Source organism: Ursus americanus, chromosome 19 (genome assembly GCF_024610735.1).
Source record: "Ursus americanus isolate L20-20 chromosome 19, mUrsAme1.1.p, whole genome shotgun sequence".
Taxonomy (NCBI): domain Eukaryota; kingdom Metazoa; phylum Chordata; class Mammalia; order Carnivora; family Ursidae; genus Ursus; species Ursus americanus.
Window position 1 is genome coordinate 10,320,802 of NC_142145.1, and position 17,102 is coordinate 10,337,903.

Genomic DNA, 17,102 nt, shown 5'->3' on the forward strand with positions numbered 1-17,102 from the left:
CAGAATGCAGGTATCTTTCTGAAATTTGTGGTTGTCTCCTCACAATAATTTCATATGTAAACCTTAAAAATACTAAGTTTTTTAGACATCAGTCATTATTTTAGCACTGTTTTACTTTAGGCACTGTTCATATTTCTGAACTTTTCTAATTTGGTACAAAAATAATTTTAACTAAAAACAGCTTTAGTAATCAGCATATAGCTTAATATTATATATCTCATAATAAATAACAATAACAGACTCTAATTATAAATTTAATAAAATAAGTATATTTAGGTAATAGATAAACCAAGGAGAAGAAAAGGATTTTAATTTAGACATTGCCCTCTCTTTCTGTATTTTACTTGATTCCTGAGCAGAAAGACTGAATTAAGAAGCAGCCAGAAGGCATAGAAGCAGAGTGGAAAAGCTCTTCTCTTTTTAGTAACTTTTGTGCCTGTTTTAAATTGATCATTTGTTTCCTCAGCTAATCCCCAAGTAGAGGGCATGTCCTTTCCACTTGTAGGAGTCTCTTACAGAAGTTGAATTCCCTCCTTATCACCTCAAGCCAATAAGTACTTTATTTTCCTTTCGCTTGTTGTTAGGAAAAAGGAAAAAAAATGGCTCATACCACTTGCTGGAGCTCTCTGCATTTTAATCCAGGCTTATGAACGGACATCAGAGTGCCCTTATGATATTTTGCACAAAAGGCTCAGTGTTCACGGCTGTACTCAGAGAACCCAAAATAGCATTCTGTAAGCAGTGACACACTGGTGGTGTGGTACTAAGCGCACAAGCATCTGTAGCTCGGAGCACTGTGGCACATGTCAGGTTTGAGGAGAAGCCTGGGAAGCAGAATAAGAACCATCTCTCCTCCTCTTCCTCATGTGTTTATCATGAATTTTGAATTTCAATTTTTGCAGAATTCCTAGAACTTGAAGATACACAGGTAAGGATGTGATAATTAGGCATATTTGAGTTACATAAATTGTCTCTTAATGAATACAGAGCCAGAAAGGACTTGAAAAATGCTTTGCTAGTTTGTGCTTCATCGGGGAAAAAAGTTTTCTAAAAAATTTAAAATCACAATGTGTATATTGAACTTTCTCTAAAACAAATATTTGTGAGAACAATTGGCCATCTCTACAATTCGGATTGAGGAAAATAGAAGTTGCTCATTCCAGAACATTTAAAATGTTACATTTCTTGGGAGGAATGTATCACTACTGTTTCTTTTTCTTCCTCTAGGATTTTATTTTTTAATTTAGCGTGTATTTATCTCTGTACTATCGGATCCTATGAACAATAAAATCGCCTTAAAGATATAAGAAAAAAATAGACTAAATATTTTAATACAATTAATTATTTACTTCTTAGGAAATGATAGTCAATGTGGAGCTTTCTGCATATCTGAATAAAATTAAACATTTCTTTGAAGGGCAATTGATTCTCAAAGTTGACCTATAATTATTTTTTCTTCCTCTTTGCCAGTTGTTTTGGCTATCAAACTTTTTATTGACTTTAGAAAAGTCTTAAAGCAAAAAATCTAAAGTAAGAATATAATAATAATAATGAAAAGCAAACAATTGGGCAAATTATCAATACAGATACCTACATATTCAAACATGTGCACATATTAATTTCCAATAAATTATATCCATCACATAATAAAAAGCTAATTCATCAAATATGAAAGACATACAAAAATATGAAAGACATAAAAATGTAAATTACAAAAATGCCAATTGTGAAAGATATTTAATATTGTTTCAGTTTTAATTCATTACAAGTAATTTTAATAGGGTTACTAATTTTAATAAAATATTTCAATGTAAGTTTGCCAAAGAGATTTAATAAATCTGTAACTAGCATATAAAAAACACACGAAGAGGTAGCAACAAAACTATCTAAATAGAATGACAAATGTTTTCTTTATATAAATTTATATTTTAGCTCAAGGAATGCATTTTTTGAACCAATATATCTATGGAGAAGATATTATTTATGTATAATAGTCACAAATTAGCTATATATATTTATATTTTGGATACATTTGCAATATCAAGTAATGTAATAAAATAATGTACATTCATATAATATCATTTAATCCAAATTCTAAATACTTTAGATGTTTAAGTATCACATATAATTTTTAGTTTGAAAATATTTAAATTTTTATATAATGTGGACATTTCTATTTACCAAATTTTGTAACCAATAAATGTATTCCCAAAAAGGAACAAACATTATAAAATTAAAAGTCTAAAATTACTCAATTTTTACAAATAACCAGTTTATAAAATCTAGAAGTCATCTCTAGATGATTTATTCTCTTATTTTTATATGTTTTCTGCTTTACCAAGGCTTTTTAACAATGACTGAAATGTCTCAGATCGTTATGTAAATTATATCCTCATTTTCCATTCTCAATTTTAGTAATTTTTTACTTGTGCTCTAATAAAATATTGAAATATTTATACTTTTATGCTTAAACCCACTCTCTCTCTACCCCTCTCTCTCCCTCTCTCTCTCTCTCATACACACACACACACACTGTAGAAGTCTTAAAGAATATTTTATCTATTCATATATTTTGTTTTGTTTTGTTTTCCCCTTTGGAATCTTTCCAATATACTTATCTCTGGTAACTTTTTAAAAAATTAATTCAATTAGGGGCACCTGGGTGACTCAGTCTGTTAAACGTCTGCCTTTGGCTCTGGTCATGAGCTCAGGATCCTGGGATCAAGTCCTGCATTGGGCTGCCTGCTCGGCGGGGAGCCTGCTTCTCCCTCTCCCTCTGCCTGCTGTTTCCCCCTGCTTGTGCTCTTTCTCTCTCTCTGTCAAATACATAAATAAAATCTTAAAAATAAATTAATTCAATTAAATTATCATAAGTTGAGACGCTTTAACATGATTTGCATAAATGTTTCCCAAGCATTCGTAAGAAATCTGACCCATCTTTCAGGAATTTGTCATAGTAGAGATACATACAATTTGATAAATGATAATCTATAACTAAATATAAACTGATATTGAGTTTTTTTGACACTCATGCTCTTAACACGTACCCTTTAAATACTATTACATTCAAAGTTTTACAGAGCACTGAATAACATGTTACTGAGTAGTAATGAATAGAAATAAATGTATTACATGATTTAAAAGGATATATTGGTCTTTTCATATACCTTTCTTTAGACTGGGATTTATTGCTACTGACCTAATGTTCAAGAACCATGATAATAAATATGAGAAAATGGAACTTTTATATTTTGTTGTCATGACAATTCCCTCTAATATTTATGATCTTCCAATACCTGTATCTTTGCTTTGGAATAACAGATTGGGGATGAAAAATAAACAAACAGGAAACTTAATAACCCGACATGAATCCTTTCTAACATTGCTTTTGACATCTGCCATATTTGAGAAATGAGTTACTTTTTCCAAAGTGACCAGAAAGATGTTTGACACTTTTTAAAAACCCATACTGTTAGAGTTTTCAACTTTCATCACCACTCACTAGAAGGAATCCACCTAAAATGCTCTAAAACCTGCCTTTTACAACTTACAACAAATCAATTTCTTTTTGAAATGATGCACGCCCTGTTGAAAATTCTGAAATGATCCAGCAAGAGCATTCGTATCTCACTTTAAAAACCACTTTAGAATTAGTAAAACAGAAATGTTTTTGTCAGAAATTCATTGCACTAATTACTCAATAAAGGACATTCAGAATCATCAAAGAATGTTTTAAAATTAAAGCAAAGCATATAATTGAGATTTTGCTTTGACATACCAAGTCAAGTTTGAAAGGTAAGTATTGGACAATGACTTATCAACATACAGGATCAGTATATCTACATTTTATAATAACTTACATGATAAATGAACTTGTAAATTTGTAGGATAGTATATTAAAGTGGGAATAATTTTAGCACATCAATTATGGCTTAAAATAATCTAGGTAATTTTCTCTAAGTGCAAAATTTAGAAATGTCATTTCTGTGGAAATGAGCAAATTATACATAAATCATAGAAAAGGAAAATGCCACCATTTTTTCCTATCTTTAAATTGGTTTATAACTAAATTGTTTCAAGGAGTTTGCCACCTATTTTATTTTTTTAATTTCTGGTGGAGACTTTTTAAATCTCTAGTGAAGATTCTATGACATTTTTTTGATAAAGAGATAGTACTATGATATATATATATTCATTTGATAATTTCAAGACCACATAAATTATTTGTTAAAATTCTATGCCATTTTATTATTTTCTATCCCTCATATTTTTTTTAATTTTTTAAAACTTTTTATTTTAATTCCACTTAGTTAACATACAGTGTTATATTAGTTTCAGGTGTATAATATAGTAATTTAACACTTCCGTACACCATCCTGTGCTTATCACAAGTGTGGTCCTTAATCCCCATCACCTACTTAACCCATCTCCACACCCACCTCCCCTTTGGTAATCATCAGTTTGTTCTCTCTAGTTAAGAATCTGCTTCTTGGTTTGCTTCTCTTTTTTTCCCTTTGCTGGTTTGTTTTGTTTCTTAGCAAAACCACATATGAGTAAAATCAAATGTTATTTGTCTTTTTCTGACTGACTTATTTTGCTTAGCATAATGTACTCTCGCTCCTTCCACATCATTGTAAATGTCAAGATTTCATTCTTTTTTAAAGCTCAGTAATATTTGTGTGTGTGTGTGTGTGTGTGTGTGTGTGTCTGTGTGTGTGTCTGTGTATCACATCATCTTTATCCATCCAGTAAATGGACATGAGCTATTTCCGTAGTTTGGTTATTGTAGATAACCTGCTATAAACATTGGGATGCATATATACCTTTGAATTAGTTTTTTTGTTTTCTTTGAGTAAATATCTAGTAGGGTAATTGATGGATTATAGGGTAGTTCTATTTGGATAATTGATGGATTATAGCGTAGTTCTATTTTTCATTTTTTGAGGAAACTCCATACAATTCTCCAGAGTGGCTGCACCAGTTTGCATTCCCACAACAGTGTGAGAGGGTTCCCCTTACTCCACATCCTTGCCAAAACCTGTTATTTCTTGTGTTGTATGCCATTTTATATAGTAGATGACATATATAAAGTTATTTTTATGAAATTTAAATTTAAACTATTTTAAAGATATGAAGCAATGTTGTCATTGTGTGTGTGTGTGTATTAAACCAATGTTTAAAACACACAGTTCTTAAATCATAAGTATAATTTTTATGAGATTATGTGACATTGTATTATAATTGAACACTTGGATTGTAAGGAAAACAGAAACAAGCAATACAGTTTTAACACTGTATATATGTAAGTGTCCAAATTAGCTGCTTTCTACATATTAAGAAACAAAATGATGTTAGGCTTGCCAGATTAAAAAAAATAACATGAGGGATTATTTCATATAAGAACATCATCTCTTCACAGAACATATTAACTCTTTCTACACGTTGAGAAATGGAGTGGCTCATAGTCCACATAATGTAAATTCTAAGAGAAAAAAAGACATCTTTTCAGTCAATAATCCATTCATTCATTCATCAGATTATACTGAATGCTTTTACATTTAAGCACTAAAGGAAACATGTTTATCTTCACTGGCATCCATTACAAAGGAATCAATCATAAGGAATCTATCTCATTGCTTTTTAAATCCGTCTGTACCTTAAATTAATTATATTCATGATGGTTTTCCTTCCTGAAATTTATATGTATTTTTAACACATCCCATCTCTTGGAGGTGCACTTTTACTGTTTTCTAGATTTACAAATGTATCTCTTCAAATTTTCCCTATATAAATTTAATTTAGAATTAAAGTGATGTACCCAAATTTCTCATTTTGAGAATTTTAGAGTAGGAGTTTATTTACTCTGTAAGCATGCCATTCATGTTAAAGGGATTTAAAAAAATCTCCCTTGTGAGATGTTTCCTATATTATATTTACTAAAGTACATTACTTGGTCATTCTTTCTACATACCTAATAGCATAGAGTCATAAAATGATATCCCCAAAATGTAAAATAGTTGTATTAAACGCTCCTGAATTAGTCCATCTGGTTTCAAATTTTGTTTTCAAAATATATTCTCATGATCACCTACTCTAAAATAATTCAACAAGGTGAACTTTAAAAATGTGGACTAGTCAAAAAAAATATGGGCTAGTCACTAAATTATTTTTAACTTATATTCAGAAAACAAAAACATAAAATAAATGATATAGAATTTTTTATTTATATGTTTTACATAAAGAAACTGAGAAAGCATTGAGTGTTTTATTATACAATTTGAAACTAAAATAATTCTTTTATTCACAGAGGTGTTTGTGCAAAAATATTTTGCACCAAAATAATTATATATTCTCATTTATTTTTTAAAACCTATCCTTTGAGACATACATTCCATGTTAGTATCCAAAATTTATTTTAATTTTACTCAAATTTTTTGTGGATGACTGTTGAAATACTAAATTAAACTCCTTATCAATTCACTTTTTCAGTTTTGAAATTGATTTAAGTATCATTTTAACATACAGAATAATCTGAGAGATTAAAAACTTTGAATTTCCTGAATTTATTTTTTAACTCTCAAGTCATAGGAAAGTGTAAGGAAATGATTGTAATTATATTATTGTTATTTACATATATATTATTCATAATAAACAGAATTTACAGAGTGGTTACTTTGGTGCTTGGTTTATTTTTTTTCTTTGCAACATCTTTGCTTGTTATCGTCCATGTAATTGTCCTACAAACAGTCTCAAAAACTACATTTTCTATCTTAAAACATTCTCCCTTAAATCCAAACTCCCCAGTGAAGAGTTTTCTGCTTTTCTATTAGCGTCTACTTTGAATGACTCATCTACTCTTGGAATTCATCAGTTCTAGACTGTAATCACTCTTCAATCCACTCTTTTCTGCTTCAATCACTCCTGAAGCTTCTCTTTAGCTATTCAGCAAGATGTACCATTTTTTGTTTGTTTTCCTTTTAATTGACAAATGGTACGAGAAACCAAATCTGGGCACTAAGGGTGCATGTTAGTTTTGGTGATAGTAAATTACTGATGATATTGGTGTGGCCTCTCTTGGTGACAAGTTAAGAAAGATATCTATTTTCATGTTCATTTGTTAACATTGATTTTTCTAATTAAATACAACTCACTATGGAACTCTACTTTCCTGGTACCGTGAGTGTTGTTAACTACTAAATCTTTCTACGACTCTGATTGTCATAATCCTGTCTAATCTCTTTAAACACTTGAAAAATTAACTAGCTTCAACAATTAGTTTTATATTTTAATGCAATAAATAATACATTGGTAAACAATGTTTTACACCAAATTTTCCAAATTCCAATTTGTTTCTTTAGGATAGACTTTCAGACATGAGTTCAGTAGATAAAATGGTGTGAAATCTGTAATGCTCCTGAGATATATTTTCTAATTTCTAAATTTTCTAAAATATCATTTCAATTATTTTGCTGGTATGAGAAACAGTTCATGACAAGAAGTCATGGATTAAGAACTTGGAGGTTATAGGACGTAAGTGCATATATTTGAGAGACTTAAGAGGTAGACTTGACTATAAATGAAGCTTGAATATGTATGTAAGGTAAACATTGAAGGGGGATTCCTTATTCAAGTGTCAGTTTTTGAGTAGGTAGTGGTTTCATTCAGTGAGAGAAAGAACAATGATGAAGAGGAATGAGCAATAAAAGAGAATGGTGTCTATGTGGGACAGGGACTTTGAAATGCCTTTTGGAAAGTAGATCTATAGATAAAGAAAGAGAAGAATATGGACTGCTGAGAATCCTTTGTGATGCTTTGGTATATAGACATTAAGTGAAGCCATAAAATCTGCAGATATTATCGTACATATAGAGTGAGCAAAGCATTTCTGAAGGATGGAACTCTAGTATTTAAGGAAGAGGACAATAAAATGAAATAGAGATTTTGAGTTGAACGAGGAACTTGAAAGTGTGTAGAACTTTGCAAGCCAAAAAAAGACATAACTTTTAAAAAGGGAATTGCAATTATAATGAAGACAACAATGTGTTATACCACTATAAAGTTAATTTCAAAAAAGAAAGAAAAGAATTTATCGAATTTTGTTAAAGAAATAAAGGGGATGCCTTTTGACCTCAATGGATTGGTTGCATTGTATATTGGGGGGGGGGGAGACTGCATTTTGCAGATTGCATTTTTCTGTAGATTGGATGAGAAAAATTTGGAGAGAATGAATGTATATTTATTCCATTTCTCTGAGAGTTACTTTTTTTATGTTGTACCTTTTGAATTAATCCCCTAATAATCCTTTTTATCCTATTTTCTATACCCATGCCTTGTTTTTCTACTTTCTTAAAGATTTTTCTTCGAATTTATCTTTCAAAATTTCCTCCTACACACACCTTTTAAAAAATAGCCAGGAATTACAATTCCTGTTCTCTAAATACTCTTGTTAAAAGCAAGCTATACTTCTTTCATTGGGTAAGTATCTTCTTTTATTTATCTAAGGAGCTTTTGGTTTTCTTCCTTTCTTCTTCTTCTTCTGTTGTTGTTGTTGTTGTTGTTATTTTTGTTTTCTACCACTCCTGGCATTTGTTTTTGCTTCTTTTCAGTTATATTTTTATGCTTTGTATTTGTTTTGGACTTTTCCTTTCAACTGGCATCTTTCCCCAAAAGGAACCTCATGTATATATAAGAATAAGGAACATAAAAATTGTTTAGGAAGTCTTTTTGTATGAGTCGGAATGGAGACTGAATACTGTCAGAATTCATTAGATATTTTTCTGGCAATGACCAAGGTGATTGATTTAGAGATCCCCAAATATTATAGTTTTTCTCTTGCGGATATATATTTCTCTACTAAAGAAAGTTGATAGGTAGACAGGTAGGTAGAGAAAGAGAAAGAGAGAGACTTCAACTTACAAGTTGATAGAAATCAATTTTTCAATATTTAGATGTGACAATGGACTTATATAGTAATGGCTTTATCCTTCTGATATCTCTGAAGTAGCTTAGGTCCTGTGACGACTTATACACATTTCTACTCTTGTCTCCTACCAGATCCTGACATTTCATATGATAGAAACTGTACACATCAGCCTTGGGTGTGTTAACCTTAAATCATTTGTAATCTTTAGGAAATATTTCCCATTCCCAGTTGCCGTGAGTTGGAAAGAGCTCTTTCCTGAATGATTTAAACAGTATTCATGTTGGCAGTTACTCCTTTTATTTTTATTCTTGTAGCAATGGGAACTTACTAGTGATTCTGTTCTGCACTTTAGGAAGAGATTAATTAGAATTTTCCAAAGAAATCTGGGATTAGAAATATTTAAATAAATGTCATGTTTTTATGATATAATAATAACTACCTTTATTGAACATTTGATATGATTCAGGTGCAGCTTGTTATTTTTATGTGACTTATCACAGCAATACCTAGAAGTTAGGTATGTTATCTCATTTTGCAGTTGGAGAAACTCAATCTCAGAGTGTTTAAGTACTCTGACTAGTGTCATGAAGCTATAATATAATAGAGCCACAAATCTTTACATTTTATACAGATTCTCCTTAATGGTCAGCATTAATTTAATATTAATATTAAATGAAGATTTAACTAAGTAATATACTTAGGAAAAAGAACCAGATAGAAATTATACAGTTCATTTGAGTTAATTCCTATTCTCAATCTGTATTACTTATAAGAACCATCTATTGTAGATATAATTTGGCAACCAGAAAGTTACTATTGCATGATCAGGACATAAAGTAAAAGTCTATCTAAGAACCCATGCAAGTTATTCACTTGAAGAGAGAGAAAAGCAGGATAAGGTGGGAGATATGGACTTGAAATATTCAAAATGGCCATGTTGTCCTCCTCCACCTTGCAGAGCAGTCTCCAGATAAGTGACTCCCTTGTAGTCTCCTTTAGGTAACACAGAGTGTACCCAAGACCATCAGCTGAGCTGTGGCAAAATATGAAAAATTCTATTTATATTGATGGTTACCTCATACTCCTATATTTCCATTTTGATTATGTTTTTATGAAATATATTTGTAGTGGTAAAAGTTGTAGAAGTAAATGATTAGTATATAAATATGCATTACAATATTGGAGTTTACCCTAAGCATTTTTTTCATAGGAGAATAAATGTGAAAATTTGGAAACCACTGCTATAGAAATAAGCCCTGGCCAGTATCTACCCCTATATTTCTTTTCCAAAATGACATCTGTATTCTGGAAAATGGTTCCTGCAGTGTTAAGGGTACCAGCTCTGGGGAAAGTAATCTGCTTGGATTTAACTCCAGCCTGACAAATTACTACATAGCTAAGCAAATTTAGTTAACTTCTGTGTGCTTACTGTCTGCAATTATGAAATATCAGTAATAATGGAGCATATACCATAGAACTGTTGTAAAATAAATCAGTTAAAGAATGGCATACTCTGTATAGTAATAATCATGAAGTAAGCTCCCAATACATGTCAGACATGATGGTTGTGGTGGTGGTGTTATCCTTGGACTATTTGTCTTAGAATCACCTTGGAACTTGTTAAAATCACCTAAGTAGTGAATCAGAATCTGTGGAATATGGAATCTACATTTTACTTACCTTTTCAGTTAATTCTAATGTGAATAAGGTAAGTCATTTCCTAGAAATTGAGGGACTGAGTCAACCAAGTTATTGTTTATTTACACTTATGTAAAGAACAAGGAATTCTCTTCATGCATAATAAAAATTTTAAAGTAGAAGAATGTAACCACCTCCAGCATAAAATAATAGTTTTGTCATATTTGTTTGTGTTTTAAAATAATAATTATTGCTACAGTTGTCAAATAATGTGCTTTGCATGGCATCTAAAATGCTTTAATATTTTAACCAGTTCATGTGAATCGGGTACTATGTGATTCTATGATACTATGTTATAAATGTTTTAAATTTTGCATTGAGTCTACACACACACACACACACACACACACACACACACAAAATAGAGTGTATGACTTTAACTTTTTTTCCACTCACTAAGATTTAGGTTTTTAAAAAGTCATGTTTACATTATGCCTTTTTCAATACAAAATTATATTTTCCACCCCATTTGGCAGTGGTGCTTACTAAGTATTGCTTTTGATGGTAGAATACATTTATAGCTATTATAGTTATAAAGAATATGTACTGAAAGCAATTGATAATTGGAGAAAGGAGCATTTAGATGATATATTTGACTAGGTATTATGCAGCTACTAATACAACATCAGCAAAAAAAATGTCAAATAGAGTGCAACTGTGTCTTTATTTACTGTAGTAAGCAGTAGCTAAAAAGATTTTCAACAAGTGAAAAACAAAATAATATATGCATAATGGAAAATTGAAGACCAAATAAATAATTTTGTGATAAGTTCTTGGGAAGTAGAATGCATTGTTGCTAAGTAGAAAAATATCTTTCCTCTTCTTGTTTCTATGGTGATACGTAAATTCAGTTTGTCAGATATCACTTATGTGATGAGAATAATGAACTGATAGGGTTTCATATTTATCCAAACAATGTTTTTGGGTAAGATGCTTCACTTTGCTATGATTGTGGAAATTCTCACTCCTTACATACATGGTAACTGGTGATTTTGTCAAACTGCCATGATTATTTCCTGGATCAAGAAATCTCTAAAAGTGGGGTGCCTAGGTGGCTCAGTCAGTTAAGTATCCGATTCTTGATTTTGGCTGAGCTCATGATCTCAGAGTCATGGGATTGAGCTCCACGTCAGGCTCCATGCTTAGTGGGGAGTCTGCTTGAGATTCTCTCTCCCTCTCCCTCTTCCTTTGCCCCTCCCCCACCACACTCTCTCTAAGGTAAATAAATAAATCCTTTTAAAAGAAAAAAAAGAAATATCCAAAAGTGTACCTTATTCATCATTCTTTAAAGTTTTTACTTTCCTAAATTTGTTTTTTAGTTATTTTTTACCATTGAAAGTCATTACCTATTGGTTCTATACTCTCTGAAAGCTGTGAATTCATTAGGATTAAACTGATAATAAAGGAAATTTGTGATATATATTATATTTTCTAATTGGTGAATCAGTGGTATATCTACATGAATTATAATTTAGTCTTCAAGCTGTATAGAATTCACACACACACACACACACACAGAGCCTGAGCCTTGAAATAAATGAAGTTTTCTTTCTACTTGTTTATTTTTTTTTAATTTTATTTATTTATTTGAGAGAGAGAGAGAGCACGAGCAGTGGGGTAGAGGGAGAAGGAGGCTCCCTGCTGAATAGGGAGCCAACATGGTGCTCAATCACGACCTGAGCCGAAGGCAGACGCTCAACAGACTGAGCCACCCAGGTGCCCCTTTCTATTTGTTTAGACACAATTTTTGTTCATGTGTGTAATGAAGCTTTGATTACTTCTAGTCGTAAAAGTTAAAAATGAATCAGATTCAACTAATTATAAAAATAAAATATACTTGGGATCAATTAAAAGTAAATCTACTCTCATAAAACATAATACAGTTATCCAAATCATGACAATTCCTCAACTCAGTTTATATAGATATAATATCCTAATGCCAAAAAGATAGTGTAGGAAAGAAATAGTAGAATAATTTTGCATATGATATTAGCTGGAAATCATCATATGCTATATAGTCTATATTATATATCTTATAGTTTATATTCTATTTAATATTTATACTATTTACAACATATACCATGGATAATATATAATGTATATAATATATAAAATATATAGATTATACTTTATATATAATGTATTAAGTTTTTATTATGTATTATATACATCCAAAGTGATGTGTATGCATTAGGAATGCAAGCATGTCTCAATCTTATTGAATCTATTCACTCTATTCTGTACCTTATCAGACCAAATGAAAAGAATGAAATCATATGGTAATTTCAATTCATAGTCTTAATTTTAAATAAACACATATTTATAACAAAAACTTTATTGTTTTTAAATTTTTAAAGATTCATATATGTATGTATTTATTTATTTGGGAGAGAGAGAGAGCATGTGAGTGGGAGAACGGGCAGAGACTCCTCAAGCATACTCCCCTGCTGAGCGTGGAGCCCAGCGATGTGGGCCTGGATCCCAAGACCCTGAGATAATGACCTGAGCTGAAATCAAGGGTCAGAAGCTTTAACCAACTGAGCCACCCAGACACCTTAAGAAAAACTCATTAAAATTGGAAATGTTCACTAAAAGCCTCTCCATGTGAAAATGGGGGGAAAAGTGAGAATTTTGGAATTTTATGTGTGTGTATATGTATTTTATGTGTGTATATGTGTGTATATGCATATGTATGTATGCATACATGTAATGAACTTTTAAATTACTTGTTACTTGGTGTTGTGAGTAAGAGAGCCCTTGGCTATTGCCCACTGCATCCTGTGTGCACTTGACTTTTCAAAGTTTCCTCTGTGGCACTCAACTCAAACATGTGGTTAAAGGCTCTGGATTTGAAATTGGGGGTAGAAATCTACAGGACTGAACATACAAGTGTCCTCTGATAATAATTCAACTAATTTTTTTCCTGAACTAAATAAGTTGAATTGAATCCATCAGTCAGGTAATTATTAGGAGGTTAGGATAACAGTTGGGTTAGTGGGCAGGAGAAGGAAGAAGTCAGTACAGTTGGAGATTAGGTATATCTATGTTTTAATCTTTAGAATATCAACATTAAAATATAACAAAAGGTTAGTATTTGAAATCACAAGGAAAAATTAAACTCAGTATGAAAGATTTTAAGTATTTACTTTAAAATTCATGAAGGAGGTGCCTCAGTGGCCCAGTCAGGTAAGTGTCCAACTCTTGATTTCAGCTCAGGTCATGATCTCAGGGTTGTGAGATCAAGCCCTGTGTGAGTGAGCTTTGTGCTCAATGGGGAGTCTCCCTCTCTCTGTCCCTCCTTCTCCCTCTGCCCCCCCCCTCATGTTCTCTCTTTCTTCTCCCTCTCTCAAATAAATAAATAAAATCTTTAAAAAAATAAAAATAAATAATAGTGAGCAGGTGGCCAGATAATTAATTCAGTACCTAAAATTGTGCAGCAAATATCCTAGAAAAATCAAGACCGGGTTGAACTAGAGAAACTAAGGCTTGACATATACACAGGAAGGAATAGCTGAATTATACAGGCTATGGAGATTTGTCCCCTATTTAACTACCCTTAATATCTTAGCTTGGAAATGGCTTAACTTGGACTGTTGTCTGGAATAGTGTTTTTGAAATTAATATGCAAATGTACTTGTCCCTGGGCACATCATATTTCTCCCCACTCTGCCCCTATTCAACTTCTTGAATTCTTTCAGGTTAGGTACTTTTATCTCTTTTATTTCTCTGACAAGACTTTATTCCAGTTATTATCTATAGCTGGCCTTTGTGACTCCTTTTTTCTCATTAGTTTATATAAGCTCACTTTGATCTTCTTTCTTCTCTTTTTAAATGGAGGTTAATAATTAGTATCTTACACAATTACAAAGAAAACTAACAAGAGAAAACATGAAGTACATTTTATGTTCAGGAATATAATTTGGGGTTTTATTAGGGTGCTAGGCTATGTAGCCAAGTAACTACCCACTTCTCAGTAACCTCAAACCACAAATATTTAATGAAAGTCATGAGGGTACAATACTGAGTTCCGTACAGTTGCCAGTGCCCTAAGCTTGGTTGAGGCTCTACTGTCTCATCGCTAAAATATCTGATTGCCAAAAGAAGGGAGTGATAAAGACAAGGCATTTTACTGCTCCATTTCTGAAGTGAAAGCCATCAATTCCTTATAAATGGTTAGGAAACTAATCACATGACCCTGAGAAATTGTAAGAATGATATTGATAAACAGTAGTATGTCTCCCACAGTGATTAAAAGATGTTAGTTATTTTTATTACTCTCTGATATCTCCTCCTTGCCATTTCAGTTTACTAATCATCCAGAGGTTAGGGATGGATTATGAAATCCTAAGGAATTAAAGGTAAGCTTTTCTTAGAGCAGTGGGGTGAAAAGGAAGATCATGGTAACAATGGCAGTTCTGAATATGGAATCACCAAGTACTCACTTAGAATCTTTGTAAGTTCTGCAAGTAGCCACCTCAGTATTTCTAAACTTACCTTTGACATTCCCTACACAATCTCTGTTGAAGTCCAGTTGGCCATCATGTTTTGTCAGTGCTGTTTCTGTGTTATTTATTGATTCTCTTACTTGTACTACCTCACATTAGTCTGAGTGCTGGGATACATCAGCACCTTGCATTGAGTGATAAACATTCATGGGCCCAAGGCAGTAGATCCAGAGAAAAAAATTTCAATGTCTGGAATTGCAGATGTTTTTAAGCACTGATTATAAGATTCAAAATATTTAATTAAAAGCTAACATAATATTAAATTATTAAAATAAAACTGATTAAAGTAAATATATATATATAATTAAATATAAAGGCAGACATGAAGGTGGGAATTAACATAATAGACAATACAGATTTCCCAAGATATTTCAGCTGAAACAGTTCAACAACCCAAAATTTCCCAGCATTAACATACTTGCTTTTGTGTTTAAGTAAGTAGACAAGGTTTTAAATAGGTTTACACAAATATACAGTACCTTTTTTTTTGGAATGAATATTGAGGCAGTGTGTGTAATATTAAAAAAATTAGACTTGGAGGTATAGTCTGTAACTTGTTACCAACTACCAAGGCTACTGCTGTAACAGTCATTATGAAGGGATAAAAGAGGAGTGTTAATACACATTTCAAAGCCCCCATTTTTTTTTCCCTTTTGTAGGTATATAACTCCTTGAATTTAGAGAGAAAAGAATCTCTAAATACTTCCCTGTAATAATTTAACCACTCACAGCCCCAAGGGCTGCATTTTACTGTTTGTTTCACACTAAAGTTTTATAAAATTTGCTTGCTTCACACATTTGGATCTTGATATCAGAAGTTAGACGTGCTTATTTAAATGGAGAACAAACTGAGGGTTGCTGGAGGGGAGGTGGGTAGGGCATGGACTAGATGGGGGATGGGTATTAAGGAGGGCACTTGTAATTTGCACTGGGTGTTATTGTAAGTGATGAATCTCTAAATTCGACTCCTGAAACCAATACTACACTATATGTTAACTAACTAGAATTTAAACAAAAACTTAAAAAGATAAATTGACGAAGAGAAATGTTTTATCTTATTTTTAAGTAGCATTTTAGAAACCATGATTTTGAGAGTTTTCCTTTTCCACTTAGCTTTAGAACGTCCTGACCATTGCAAATTATTAGTCTTTTGATATATTATTTTGACCAAGCCACTCATGGTTTTCTAAAGATGGAGACATTATATTAATTGCCATCTGTTTTTCTCTATGAGAAGCTGGCTTAGTTGAGCTTAGTTTTAGCTTTCCACAAGCCTTACAGAATACATTATATTTTTATAAGTTTTCACAGATGGAATAATTATCTTTATGTAACCAAGAAGAGGTCATAGAAAAGACAATTCATAATTAGATTCAGTTACAAACTGTATAAGTGCATAGATTATAATATTTTTCATCCCTTAAGTCATAATTAGTCTTCTTTGAAAACAATTGTTCTGAGTCATACTGGGATCATTTTCAGCCTATATATGTCCATGCAATATCACGTATTATTTCAAGCATGACAATATTTATTTGTCAGAGTCACATAGCCATGCTTAGGGGAAAAAATGACATTCAAATCATTTGAAAATACATGTAGAACACATGCATTAGGAGCCATATATCCTACACTTTTTGCAGTAGTCATTTATAAAGTCTTTTTTAATATGTGTGTGTTGTTTGGAGAAATAATAGTAGCTGAATATTTCAAAGTTTAGAAATAAATCATTAGATCTTTCCCATGCACTTATAGATAGCTATTTTTGTGTAGTTAAAAGCACTTACATAACATTAATGTTTGTCGGACAGTATCTAAGCATATTAACTCATTTAATCAAGATAACTCCATGGGATAGGCACTAGTGTTAAACTCATTTTTCAAATGAGATGAGTAGGTACCCAGAGGTTAAACCTTTGTCAAGTCATATAGCAGTGGGCGGCAAGGCTGGTGTAGTCATTCACCGCTCACACCAG

At 31.7% G+C, this 17,102-nt stretch overlaps 1 protein-coding gene across 1 annotated transcript in view; it reads left to right on the forward strand.

Moving 5' to 3' along the window:
- Nucleotides 1-763: 763 nt before the first annotated feature.
- The window catches only part of CDH19 (cadherin 19), a 90,665-nt gene continuing 74,326 nt past the window's right edge, over nucleotides 764-17,102 (forward strand). Inside the window, exon 1 of the mRNA XM_045790244.2 lies at nucleotides 764-928. The gene's annotated coding sequence lies outside the window, so the exon portion shown is untranslated. The remainder of the gene's footprint in view (nucleotides 929-17,102) is intronic.